We start from the raw sequence: 11918 nt of genomic DNA on the forward strand, positions 1-11918 counted from the left end.
CACTCCGCACGCAGTGGGCGGAGTCCGACTGCTTTAAGTCCCTGAGGGCTGTTTGGCTGGGTGGGTTCAGAGACAGCTGAACAAATGCTCTTAAACTTTTCTGGGAGAGAAGGACTGACTCACAGTTGCAGCGGGCGTATCAGCTGGCTCCCAGTCTAATCCTGGGTAGCGGGGACTCAACCGAAAGAAGCAGGGCAGCCTTCCAGGTCCCTGGCTCTGGAGCGCAGGCAGAAGGGGACAGGAAGTGCTTGGCTTCTGGGAGGGCAAACTGATAAATGGAAGCGAGGATGCTTTGGATATCCTATCGGCATCTTTTCTTGAGCCTGGAGTTTCATCTGGCCTAGGCTTCCACCTCCTACAGAGACACACCTGAGAACCTACTGCGAGTCTCTTGAGTTCTCTTTCTTTGGGGCTCACTTTCTTTGTCTTTGTCCCTCAAAAGAAACATCTCAACTATTATTAAAAGTGTAACGTAAGTCTAAGCCACTTGGAAACGGGAAAATGTAGAAAGACATTTGAAACCCACACAGGAACCTATTGCCTAAAGATAACCTCATGGTTTGGTACATTTTATTTAAAGAGTCTCATAGCATGGACCAATGCTGTACAATCCCACATCCACGAGACGGGTGGAAGAGCCAAGATGATGGGCAAGCTCGCCAATTAGAAGCTGCCAGAAGTCTTGAGGGAAGCTGGCGAGCTGCTGTCGTGCGAGGAGAGTTTTCAAAATGAGCCAGGAATAGTTCTTGAAGTCCGTCATAACGTCATGGATGGAGGAAACAATACTGCCCTGAAAATAGCTCAGGGGACAGAGAACTCAGTCTCGTTGCCACGGTTTTCTTCAAACCACATTTATAACCACGCCACGCTTTGCTTTGGTGTGGCTGCTGCACCATTTATGCTTGCTATGTGGAAGGCAATAACCCACTTGCTTCACCACCAGTGTCTTGAATGACTGCGTGCCATTTCACTAGGTAGAGTTAACCGTGGCTCACACTTCCTTTCCGGATCCTTGGGCTGTGATTTTACTGAATACACAGGAACGCAGGGAGCACTTCACATGGGAAGGATTTTTTTTTTGATAGTTCCCTGGGCTCGCCTCTCCAAAGACGGTGAGAGATGGAAGGACGTGAACATCCCGGGGCTTTTAATAGACATCGCCACCCCAGAGTTTGTGCACACTCCGCTGTCACAAGCCATGGACCAGAGCTTGTGAGCTGTTTATTCCTCCTGACCTCTGACCCTTCCCACCCTTTATCCACTGAGCTCCAGGAGACTTCTGGATTTTTCTTAGGGAGTTGTGCAAGTACTCCCAGGGTGGAACTTTGATGAAAACACACATGGTGTCTTCCCATCTCTCCACTTCCGGCAAATTCTCCCCCCACCCCACCAGTTAAAGTTCCACCCTCTCTCCACAGCCCACGCTGCTTAGCTCCAGTGTCTTAGTCCATTTTCTGCTCTCAATAACACAACACTATAGACTGGGTAAGCTTTTTTTGTGTGTATGTTTTGTTTTGAGGCAGGCCTTCACTGTGTAGCCCTGGATAGCCTAGAAATCACGATGTAGAGCAGGCTAGCCTCAAACTCATTGATCTCCCTCCTGCATTTGCTTCCCAAGTGCTGCATTGAAGGTATGCTCAACTATGCCTGGTGGGAAAGCTATTACAAAGAGATTTATTTGGGGTCATAGTTCTGGTCCAAAGCCGTGGGTCCAAAACCTGCATCTAAATGATGACTTCCCCACTGGGTATCTGGTAATAAAGCCCCCTCTAGTAGAATTCCCAGGTGGCACAGGGCATCCGATGTCCATAGACAGTGTCTCTCACCCTCCTCACATTGGCTGTGCAACAGATCATTCTCTAGATAAATCACTAACTCACTAGCCCATTGATCAATGGCATGATGGATGTCAGTGTGTCCTAAGCATCTTTGAGATGTCAGTGTGTCCTAAGCATCTTTGAGATGTCAATGTGTCCTAAGCATCTTTGAAAGGTCCTATTTAATGCCATCTCTTAGTAACTCATGGTGAGGATTGCATTTCAACATGGATCTCAGGAGAGGAATGTATTCAACTCATAACTCTGAATCTCCACTTTATTTACAGGTATTTTGCAGCTTGATGATCTCATGTAGATCTCTAATTTGCCATAGTATCTTGGCTCTTCACAGATTACTCCTGGATCTTCCTGACTTTAGAGCAACACTAGATATCAGTGGAAGTTCTGTCCCAATAGTCAGCTCCCAAATAACCACACAGAGACTTATGATCACTTATAAAGCTTGGCCAATAGCTTAGGCTTGTTACTAACTAGCTCTTAAAACTTAAATTAACCCATTTCTACTAATTTACATGCTGCTATGTGGGTCGTGGCATGTTCCCTCATTTTCTACATGTCCTGCTCCCACATCATCTGACAGAGACTCCACCCTTCTTCCCAGCATTCTCTCAGTCTGGCTCTCCCCCCTGGCCTCTTCCTGCCTAGCTATTGGCCAGTTGACTCTTTATTAAACCAATGAGAACACATCTTCACAGTGTACAAAAGGATTATTCCAGAGCATTTCCCCCCTTTTGTATAATTAAAAAGGAAGGTTTTAACTTTAAAAACTAGATGCAACTGTGAGGTGCAGATCAATACCTGGGAAGTGTGCATGGCAGAGACCTGCCAGCTCTCAAGACTCCACCCTCTGAACTCTACCCATGCCGCCAACTTCTACTTCAGGAAAATCATGATGATTTGGTCACTAGTGGCCCTAGAATTAAACACCAGCCCCACTGAGGACATAAAATATGACTAAATTCCCCACATTTGCCAGGTCCCTGCTGTTCTCAGCTGGAAGTGGAATGATAGTTTGTGCTTTCCTTGGCTATGGGACAGTTATTCTTATTTATGTGTGTACTCGTGTCTGTGTGTATGTATATGCTATGTGCAGTACCCACAGAGGCCAGAAGAGGGTGTCAGATTCCCCTGTAGCAGCAGTTACAAGGACTTGTGAGCTGCCCAGTATGGGTACTGGGAACCAAACCCTGGCTCTCTACAAAAGCAGCAAGTGTTCTTAACCTCTGAGTGGTTTTTCCAATCTCTTGTGAGACAAGGAAACAGATGATTTAAAACTAGAGTTTTGAATACTTCTTGGTACGATATAAATGCTAAAAGTAAGGGATATTATTAATTTCTTCACCATCAATTTCCTCCCCTTCAGAAAACTTAGCCCTTCTGAGATGTTGTCACAGTGGTTTCCTACCACGTGGTGAGACTTACCCTCTTCAGTGACCTAAAAACAACACAAGGGCCTGAGGTTAGGGTTTGTAGCATGGGGAGGCCCTGTGATCTGCCCTCAGCACTGCAGACAGCAAACAAAACCCAAATCCACCCAGAGTCATTCTCTTACAGTTGAGGGGCCAGAAGTCTGAAATCAGTTCCACAGGGCCAATTCCAGCGGGCCACTGTCCCTCCAAAAGCACAGGAGAGAATCTCTCTCTCTCGCTCCCCTGCTTCTCCAGCTTCCAGAGGTGGTCAGCATCCCTTAAAATCGTCAAGGTGTGTCCCTACAACCTCATCCTGAGTCCCTCATGCTACCATCCTCACCTTTCTGTCTCCGACCTGCTTGCCTCCTTCTTGTGATGACAAGTCTCCCCTCAACCTCTCACCTCCAGGTCTCTGACCTGATTATATCTGCAAAGGTCCCTTTCACCTGGTAACATTAACACTATCCTACACCTGAGAGAGAGCCAGGACTGGGCATAGTGAAGGGCCTTCCAACCTCTCATGGCATGTCTGTATCTGTTCATGTAGCTGTGATAGGTTATATGAATATATATATATGCTGCACACACACATATATATACATCCATGACCAAATATACGGGTAATTACTGAAGAGAATAAATCTATTTCTTACAGCCCCAGAAGCTGAGGAGTTCAAGACTTAGGTGCGGAATATGGTGGAGGCCTTCCAATGCTTACACAGGAGGCAGCACCTGCCACATGGCCAGAAAGGGGGAGAGAAAACCAAGCCACCGCTGTGACAACTAACCTAGTTCCACAATAACTACACCAGTCCATGATCCAATCACCCTTGATTAGATCCCAGCTCCCAACACTTTTGCCTGAGGACCAACCTTCCAATATATGGACTATGGGGGAGACACATTGAAGCCATGGCAACACCCATGCCTCTTGGTTTGGAGCCCACCGGCATGTGTATGGAAAGGGAGAGGTGGGAAGGAGATTACTACTGAGTAAGCCCCGCCTCTAGGAATCCCCCTTCACCTGGGGCAGACTTAGATAGACTTCTGCAATGATATCCAGGTGTGGAGAAGCCCAGGGTTTGCTCACAACCAAGAGGAACAAGGGACCAAGCAGGTTTGCGGCTGCAGCCAAGGCCACCGACTCTGGATCACTGCTCGCATCTGCCCGTTCCTTTAAATCCATTCCCCAAGCAGGTCTTGAGCAAACACTGGATGATGGCTAACATGGCTTCCTGCCTTGCATGTCAGTCAGTTCCCTGGCTGTAGGCAAATCACTTTTCTCTCTTCAATGATAGTGTCTTCCCGGGTGAAACAAGGAGGAAGTCACAGAAAGAAAGGATAAGGAAGGCCATGAACTATCACTTCACGTGGCAGGAAACCCAAGCAGCCAGGAAACGTGGGACAGGATGCCTCTCACCTCCTTAGTAATCAGGGACATGCAAATCGAGCACTGAGAACCCACAGCTTCCTGTCTCCTCCACCAGGGTGAAGCCTTTGGAATGAGGGACTAGCCTGTTTACCTCTCTGCTGGCGTTCTGTTTCCAGAACAAGATGTCAGTGGCTTCAGACCCATCTCCTCTAGCCCTCCCCTGAACCCTAGGAGCTCCATGTGGTTAGGGAGGAAATACCTGAGAGTTGCTAGCATGTCCATTAAACCAATACCTTCAAACTTCAGAACATACGGAGCAGCTCAGGGGAGGAAAACCCCTCAGTAGCCAGTCCAGCTTGTTCCCAAGGCAACAGTGAGCGCAAGATAGGCAGGCTGTCTTCAACACAACTACTTTTGTTTGTTTGTATGCTTGCTTGGTTATTTTTTATTTGCTTATCATATCCACAGAGGCAAGGACCTCATCTGGATGGTTCACTGAATGATTATATTGTCTGATACATAGATAGAACCCTGTATGTGGTGTTGAACAAAAAAAAAAAAAGAAGAAGAAAAAAGAAAGGGAGAAAGGAAGAAAGAAAGAAAGAAAGAAAGAAAGAAAGGAAGGAAGGAAGGAAGGAAGGAAGAAAGAAAGAAAGAAAGAAAGAAAGAAAGAAAGAAAGAAAGCTGGAGAGGGGGCTCAGCCAGTTAAGAGAACTGGCTGTTCTTAGAGAGGACTAGGGTTTGAGTCTTAGCCACATGGTGCTGGCTAACAGTCGTCTGTGCCGACTCCAATTCCAAAGGACCGGACACCTCCTCTGGCCTCCCTGGGCATGAGGAACGCATATGGTGCACAGACATACATGCAGGCAAAGCACACATATAGATAAAATAAAAATAATCAATTTGTTTTTTATGCCCCAGCCTCTCTTGGGACCGCTGTCCTGCCATCTCTGAAATGACAGATTTAGACCAAAATGATCTTCTGATCCTGAACTCACTCCCGCATCTGCTGCGTTCCTTTCTCTATGCCAGGCACGGCGCCCTCCATGCTCATGTCCTTTAGTTCTCGCAACAATTTCATAAATAGCAATTATTTGAAGTCTAATACTGGAGTAGTGATTTACTCAAGGCCTGCAGTCAATAGTTTAACAGAATGAAGACCTGAGCTGAGAAATGAGTCCCCAGAGGCCAAACTGGCTCTGGCGAATTCAGCTGAAGTTTCATAACTTAGCTTAGTGGGCCCCTTAGGAATGACCCTAACTCCTCTGGAATTATCAGTTCACTGCTGTTTCCCTGTGTGCTCCCTGAGAGCAGGGCCCATAGTTCTTCCTCTTCTGTATTTCTGATAGCCCCAAGCATCCATTGTGTGCCTTAGACATAGTCCTTTGCAGGAGAGCTAGCTAGATGGATGGATGGGTGGATAGAGAAATGGATGCACCAGTAATAGGGGGATGGATGTAGATGGGTGATTGGGTGGGCAGGTAGGGAAATAGATTCACCAGAGGGAAAATGGATGGATGCATGGGCAGGTGAGTGAATGAATGGACAGGTGGATGGATGCACTAGTGGGTGGAGAGATGAATGGATGGATTTATGAACGATGCACTGGCGGGCGATAAATTGATGGAAGGAAGGATGGGGAGATAGATGGCTGAGTAGATGGGTGGATGGATGGATGGATGGATGGATGGATGGATGGACAGATGGGCGGATGGATGGGTGGATGGATGGACGGATGGGTGGGTGGATGGGCAGATAGATGGATGGATGGATGGATGGGTGGATGGATGAGTGGATGGGTGGGTGGGTGGGTGGATAGATGGATGGATGGATGGGCGGATGGATGGGTGGATGGATGGACGGATGGGTGGGTGGATGGATGGATGGATGGATGGAAGAGGTGAATGAATGTACTAGTGGGTACATAGACTAATAGATAGGTAGACAGACAGATAGATGATAGGTAGATAGATAGATAGATAGATAGATAGATAGATAGGAGGTAGGTAGATAGATAGATGGAATAAAGGCCTATAGAAGAATGAGTGCACACATGGAAGGATGGATGGATTCCATGGATACATGAACAGAAGAATCCTATGTGAAATTTTTGCACATCAAAGATTTCTCTCTAATAGTCTTTGTCCCTGTCACTAGGGATTAGAGTTGGCTTGCAACTGAGAAAGAGAGAGGAGAGCACACAGTCTAGTGACACCAAGTGTCTCTCAGGATCATCACTAGTGACAGAACAGTGGATCCTGGCTGCATCAGGCTTGCCATCGGACGGCATCCCAGTGAAACACACATCTCAGTCCGCGTGAAGAAAGAGGCCAAGGATCAATTCACACTTCCGCCTTTCACACCCCCTTTCCCTCTCCAGCAGCCACTGTCCCACCCTGTGGCAGGTCATGGGTCAAATTGTGCTGTCACTCTGACGAGAGGGCGGGGCGCTGAGGATGGATTTGGCCCAGGAAATGGGTCAAAAGCCACTGGCTCATTATGAAAATGCAGCAAACGCCCGCCATGCTTAACCACTAGGCAGGGCTGATACCATCTGGTCTCCAGGTAGCTACGCCGGGAGGAAAGGTGGGGACCCAGGGAGGGAAGAGAGTGGGAGTGGTCCCTGCCCACGCTCTCCTGGGGTGGCCCTTAGATGGGGCCCAGCCTATAGGAAGCACTCAGCAAGTGGGAACTGTGATTATTAGGTTTATCAATGATCATTAAAGGCAATTAGCTGTTGTTGAGCTGGGCTTCTGCTGGCTATAGCTAGAAAGGATTTATGACCCATGGTTCCAAGCCCGAGTCTGTGTCACACCCCAAAGCGGTGAAAATGAAGATAAAAAGTAAAGATGGTGTTTGCTGCCAAGCTGTCCGTCTGGTGGAATCCTCAGCTGCTGGATGGATGTGTGGTGCCATTTATCGCTGCTGGGCAGGAGGACCCAGAGCCAGGGTCAGGGGAGCCTATACAGGGGCCTGCCAATCCCACAGTCTCAGTTTTGCACACCACAAAGCAGAGGTGGGGGGATAATGACCTGAATTCAAATCCCAGTGACTTTGGCAAGCCGTTCTTTCAGGGCCAATGGTGTCGAGTGTAGATTGCTTTGGGGAAGTGGGGACTCGTAAAGGAGCTGAGGTTAGCGCTGGGAGTTACTAGGTGGTCAGTGGGAAATGACCTCACTTTTATCTTACCTATCTAATGTGTGTGTGTGTCTATGTGTTGTGTGTATGTGTATATGTATATGTGTGTGTATGTATGTGTGTGTGTGTGTATGCTGAGAGTTACTAGGTGGTCAGTGGGAAATGACCTTCACTTTTATCTTATCTAATGAGTATATGTCTCTGTGTGTGTATGTATGTATATATGTATGTGTGTATATGTGTATATGTATGTGTGACTATGTATGTGCATGTGTGTGTGTGTGTGTGTGTGTATGCTGGGTGTTACTAGGGTCAGTGGGAAATGACCTTCACTTTTATCTTACTTATCTAATGTGTGTGTTTTTCTGTGTATATGTATGTGTGTATATGTATGTGTGTGTGCACATGTGTACACATGCATATCAGAGCATGCACGTGGAGGTCACTCATCTTCTTGCTCTCGGGTGTCAGCCTCGGAAGCAAGTGCCTTTACAATCTGAGCCACCTCGGTGGTCCCTAACTGTACCTTGGCATTGACCATGACCACTGTCTTTCTCCTTTCTTAGTGTGGCTGGTTTTGTTTTCTCAATCCTTTGCTGTCTGAGGATTAGACCAGAGACACACATGCTGAGCAAGCGGTTTCACCACTGCACTGTATCCCAGGCTGGCCTTGAACTTACCATGTAAGCCAGGCAGACACTGAACTTGTCCTCCTGCCTCAGCCCCCTAAGTGGTTGGAAAGACAGGCCTGTACCTCTGTTCTAATATATCTCACTTTAAAACTAAGTCTGAATCCACCCAGGCAGGGCTCTGCAGGTCTGTGGCAGCCCTCCTGCAGGCCACCTGGGTTCTTGCTGTTGTCCTTTGTTCCCGCCTTCCTCTACTTCCTCTCTCCCTCAGCAATCAGTGAGGCTTCCTAATGGTAAGATCAGAGCCAAACGCTTAAAACAAAGTCTCAGCATAGTCTGACCCCTCACCAGGCTTCGGCAACACCGCCCAGTTCGCTGTCCTTAAACTTTCTGCAACCCCAGGGCCTTTGCGCTTCCTGTTTTCTCTGCCCGGATCCGACTGAAGCCATCCCAGTCTCGGTACCCAGGTCCCAGAGTCACTGCTTCAGAGAAGGTTTCTACGGCTACCCTTTCCACTGTGACCTCCACCTGGTGCCTTGCTCTCTCTGCGGCTCTGAAATGGCCACTCTCAGTGACCTAAGAGGCTTGATGGTTCCTTTAAGAGGATCTTTTGCTCATTTTGTTCATATATGCATTCTTGGCATATTAAAAAAAAACATAGAAAATATCAGAACACATCACAAAAGTTTTACTGGAAGAATGAGGTTATTGTTATTATCATATTAAATTGTTTTCAGTAACTGAGGGAAAAGGTGAAATAACAATTTTTTTTCATTAAAAAGAAACAGGGCTGGAGAGATGTCTCAGAAGTGAAGAACACTGGCTGCTCTTGCAGAGGACCCAGGTTCAGTGCCTAGCACCCATGTTAGGCAACTCACCAGCCCCTGTATCAGCAGCAGGGGATCTGGCGCCCTCTTCTGGCCTGTAACAGCACCTGCACTCAGGTACACTTACTCTCATACAGGCGCACACACATTCACGTAATTAAAAATAATTTAAAAAAATAATAAAACATTTAAAGAACAACTGTGCCATAGATCAAAAGTACATCATATATCAGCACGGAAATGCAATCAAAGCCCATTATTTGTGTGTGAATAGCATATGCTCAGCAACAACAAAAAATTGTGCCTTAATTCTCCTTTTCTGAAATTTCAATTCCCAAAGGGTGTGCATAATGGAGCATGCCAGCTCTTCCTATGTGAGGTCCCTCACTTCTGCTTCAGTGTTTCCTCTAATAGAATCATGTGTGGTCCGGCAAGACAGATCAGTGGGTAAAGACTCCTGCTGCTGAGCTGCTGAGCTAAGTTTGATGCCTGGGACCCACATGGTAGATGGAGGGAATGCATGAACACACATAATAGGTGTAAAAATGCATATATATACATATATTTTTTAAAGCACATATATGTGTATATATATTCACATAAATACCCCAAAATCTACAGAAGTAAACAACAAATGTTTAATTTTTTTAAAAAACTAATCAACATGTATATATTTTAAAATAAAAACAGAGCCATGTAACATTTTCATCTTCTTATTTGGTGATGGTACTGGGGCTTGAACACAGACTCGTACATGCCAGGCAAGCTGTCTCCCACTGAGCTACATCCCAGCCTCCTTTTCTTTCTTATGTTGAGGTAGGGTCACACTTTCTGTCCAGGCTGATCTTGAACTCAATCTATAGCCTTGGCTGGCCTTGAACTCATGACCCTCCTGCCTCAGCTTCCCGAATAGCTAGTATTATAAGTCGAAGGCACCAGGCCATGTAGAGATTCTTTTTTAAGTTTAAAAATGAAAGGTTGCAGATATGAACGGGTATCGCGTCCTGTGCTGACATGCGAGCACATTGTGTAACGCTCACGTCGGGTTAAACACGCCTTCTCCCAGGCACTATCATTTCTTTATGGCGAAACTTTCAAAATCTTCTAGCTTTATGAAATGTACAGTATGCTATCTTTATCTGCTGTCTCCCTCCTATGCAATAGCACCCCAGAATTTCCTGCTCCTGTCTGACTGTAACAAAGTTCCCATCCATCAGCCTTTCTCCATCCCCTCCCTGGGAAACTATCTCTATTCAAAAACAAAAAAAAATGAGGTTTATATATAGTTTTATACATTTTTTTTAGACAGGTTCTACTGTGCCCAACTCAGGTTGGCCTCAAATTTGTCACATAGCCCAGGCTGGCCTCAAACTCATCATCCTCCTGCCTCAGCTCCCTGACTACTGAGATTACAAACGTGTGTTACACACCATCTTAAAATAACTGTTTTCAAAGAAGAAAGCACCCAGTGAGGAAAGGGAGGGCTCTGGACTTGGGCCAGTGCCCACTTTGTTTCATTTCCAGATTCCCAGTGGCCACCAGGGTCTTTAGTCTGTGTGTACTGGTCAGGGAGACATGGTCTTTCTGATGCCAGCTCCAGGAGTAGGGCATAGGGAAACCAGAGATAAGGGGCATTGTGCAATGTGGTGAACAAGGCTTCCGCTTCACCCGTGACACTGACACATTCTTGGGTGGCTGTCACACCCACCATCTACAAAATCCAGGCTATAGCAGCAGATCACAACTCAGCAAAGATATGTGTGCTTATAGCCAAGCTAAAACACCTTGGATACATTGCCCAATACTTGTCTGCAGCCACACAGCTAGTCAGTGTAAAGCTGGGATCTGAACCCAGGCAAGCTGGCTCAGATACCCAGTGGTACAGGATTGAGGGGCAGTTCCATCCTCATTCAGTCTCATGGGGACTTCTTTTGTACTCCACATATATCGTGGCCCTCCATTTGCTACAGCCAGGCAAGGTAGCTCTGTTCTTCAGTAGGGTCCAGGCTGGAAACAACTGGTGTATCACCTCCCACATCAGGGGGCAATGTCGAGAGACAAGTGCCTGGGGTTCGAATACCAGCACCAGCACATTCTGCTGAGGGACAGGAAACCCAATTACTCCAAGACTGTTGAGAACTGGAAGATTCGAACTGGCGTCTTAGAGGTTGTGGAAGGTGGTTGAGGTTTTAGGGTCAGCAAACTGTCCCAAAGCCTGATTCTATTGAGAAAAAAAGAGGCAACCTACAGGGCATGGTGACCTATGCTCAACTCAAGCAAGGGTCACTCCTGTAATCACAACAATTGGGAGGCTGAGACAGGAGGATTTCTATGTGTTCAAAGCCATCCTAGGCCATACAGCAGATTCCAGACCAGCCTGGTTTACAGCGTGAAGCCCTGTCTCAAATTAAAAACAAAAAATAAGAAACAGGGAAAAAAGGATCAGTTCTTCTTCAGGGGCGTATTAGTAACTTTCCAGGTTGCTGGACAGATACTTGACAAATTGGTTTAAAGACTACAGCTGAGGGTCCATCACGGTGGCGGAGGGTGTGGTGTAGGGGACCTGGGGCAACTGGTCACATTGCGTGTCATCTGCCATCAGAAAGGAGAGATGAATGCCCATGCTCACTAGCTTTCTCCTTCAAAACCTTAACATTTGGTGTGTGTGCGTGTGTGTGTGTATGTGTGTGTGCACGCACGTGTGT

This window comes from Alexandromys fortis, unplaced genomic scaffold, assembly GCF_014885135.2.
Source record: "Alexandromys fortis isolate MF-2015 unplaced genomic scaffold, M_Fortis_MF-2015_v1.1 scaffold_26, whole genome shotgun sequence".
Classification (NCBI taxonomy): domain Eukaryota; kingdom Metazoa; phylum Chordata; class Mammalia; order Rodentia; family Cricetidae; genus Alexandromys; species Alexandromys fortis.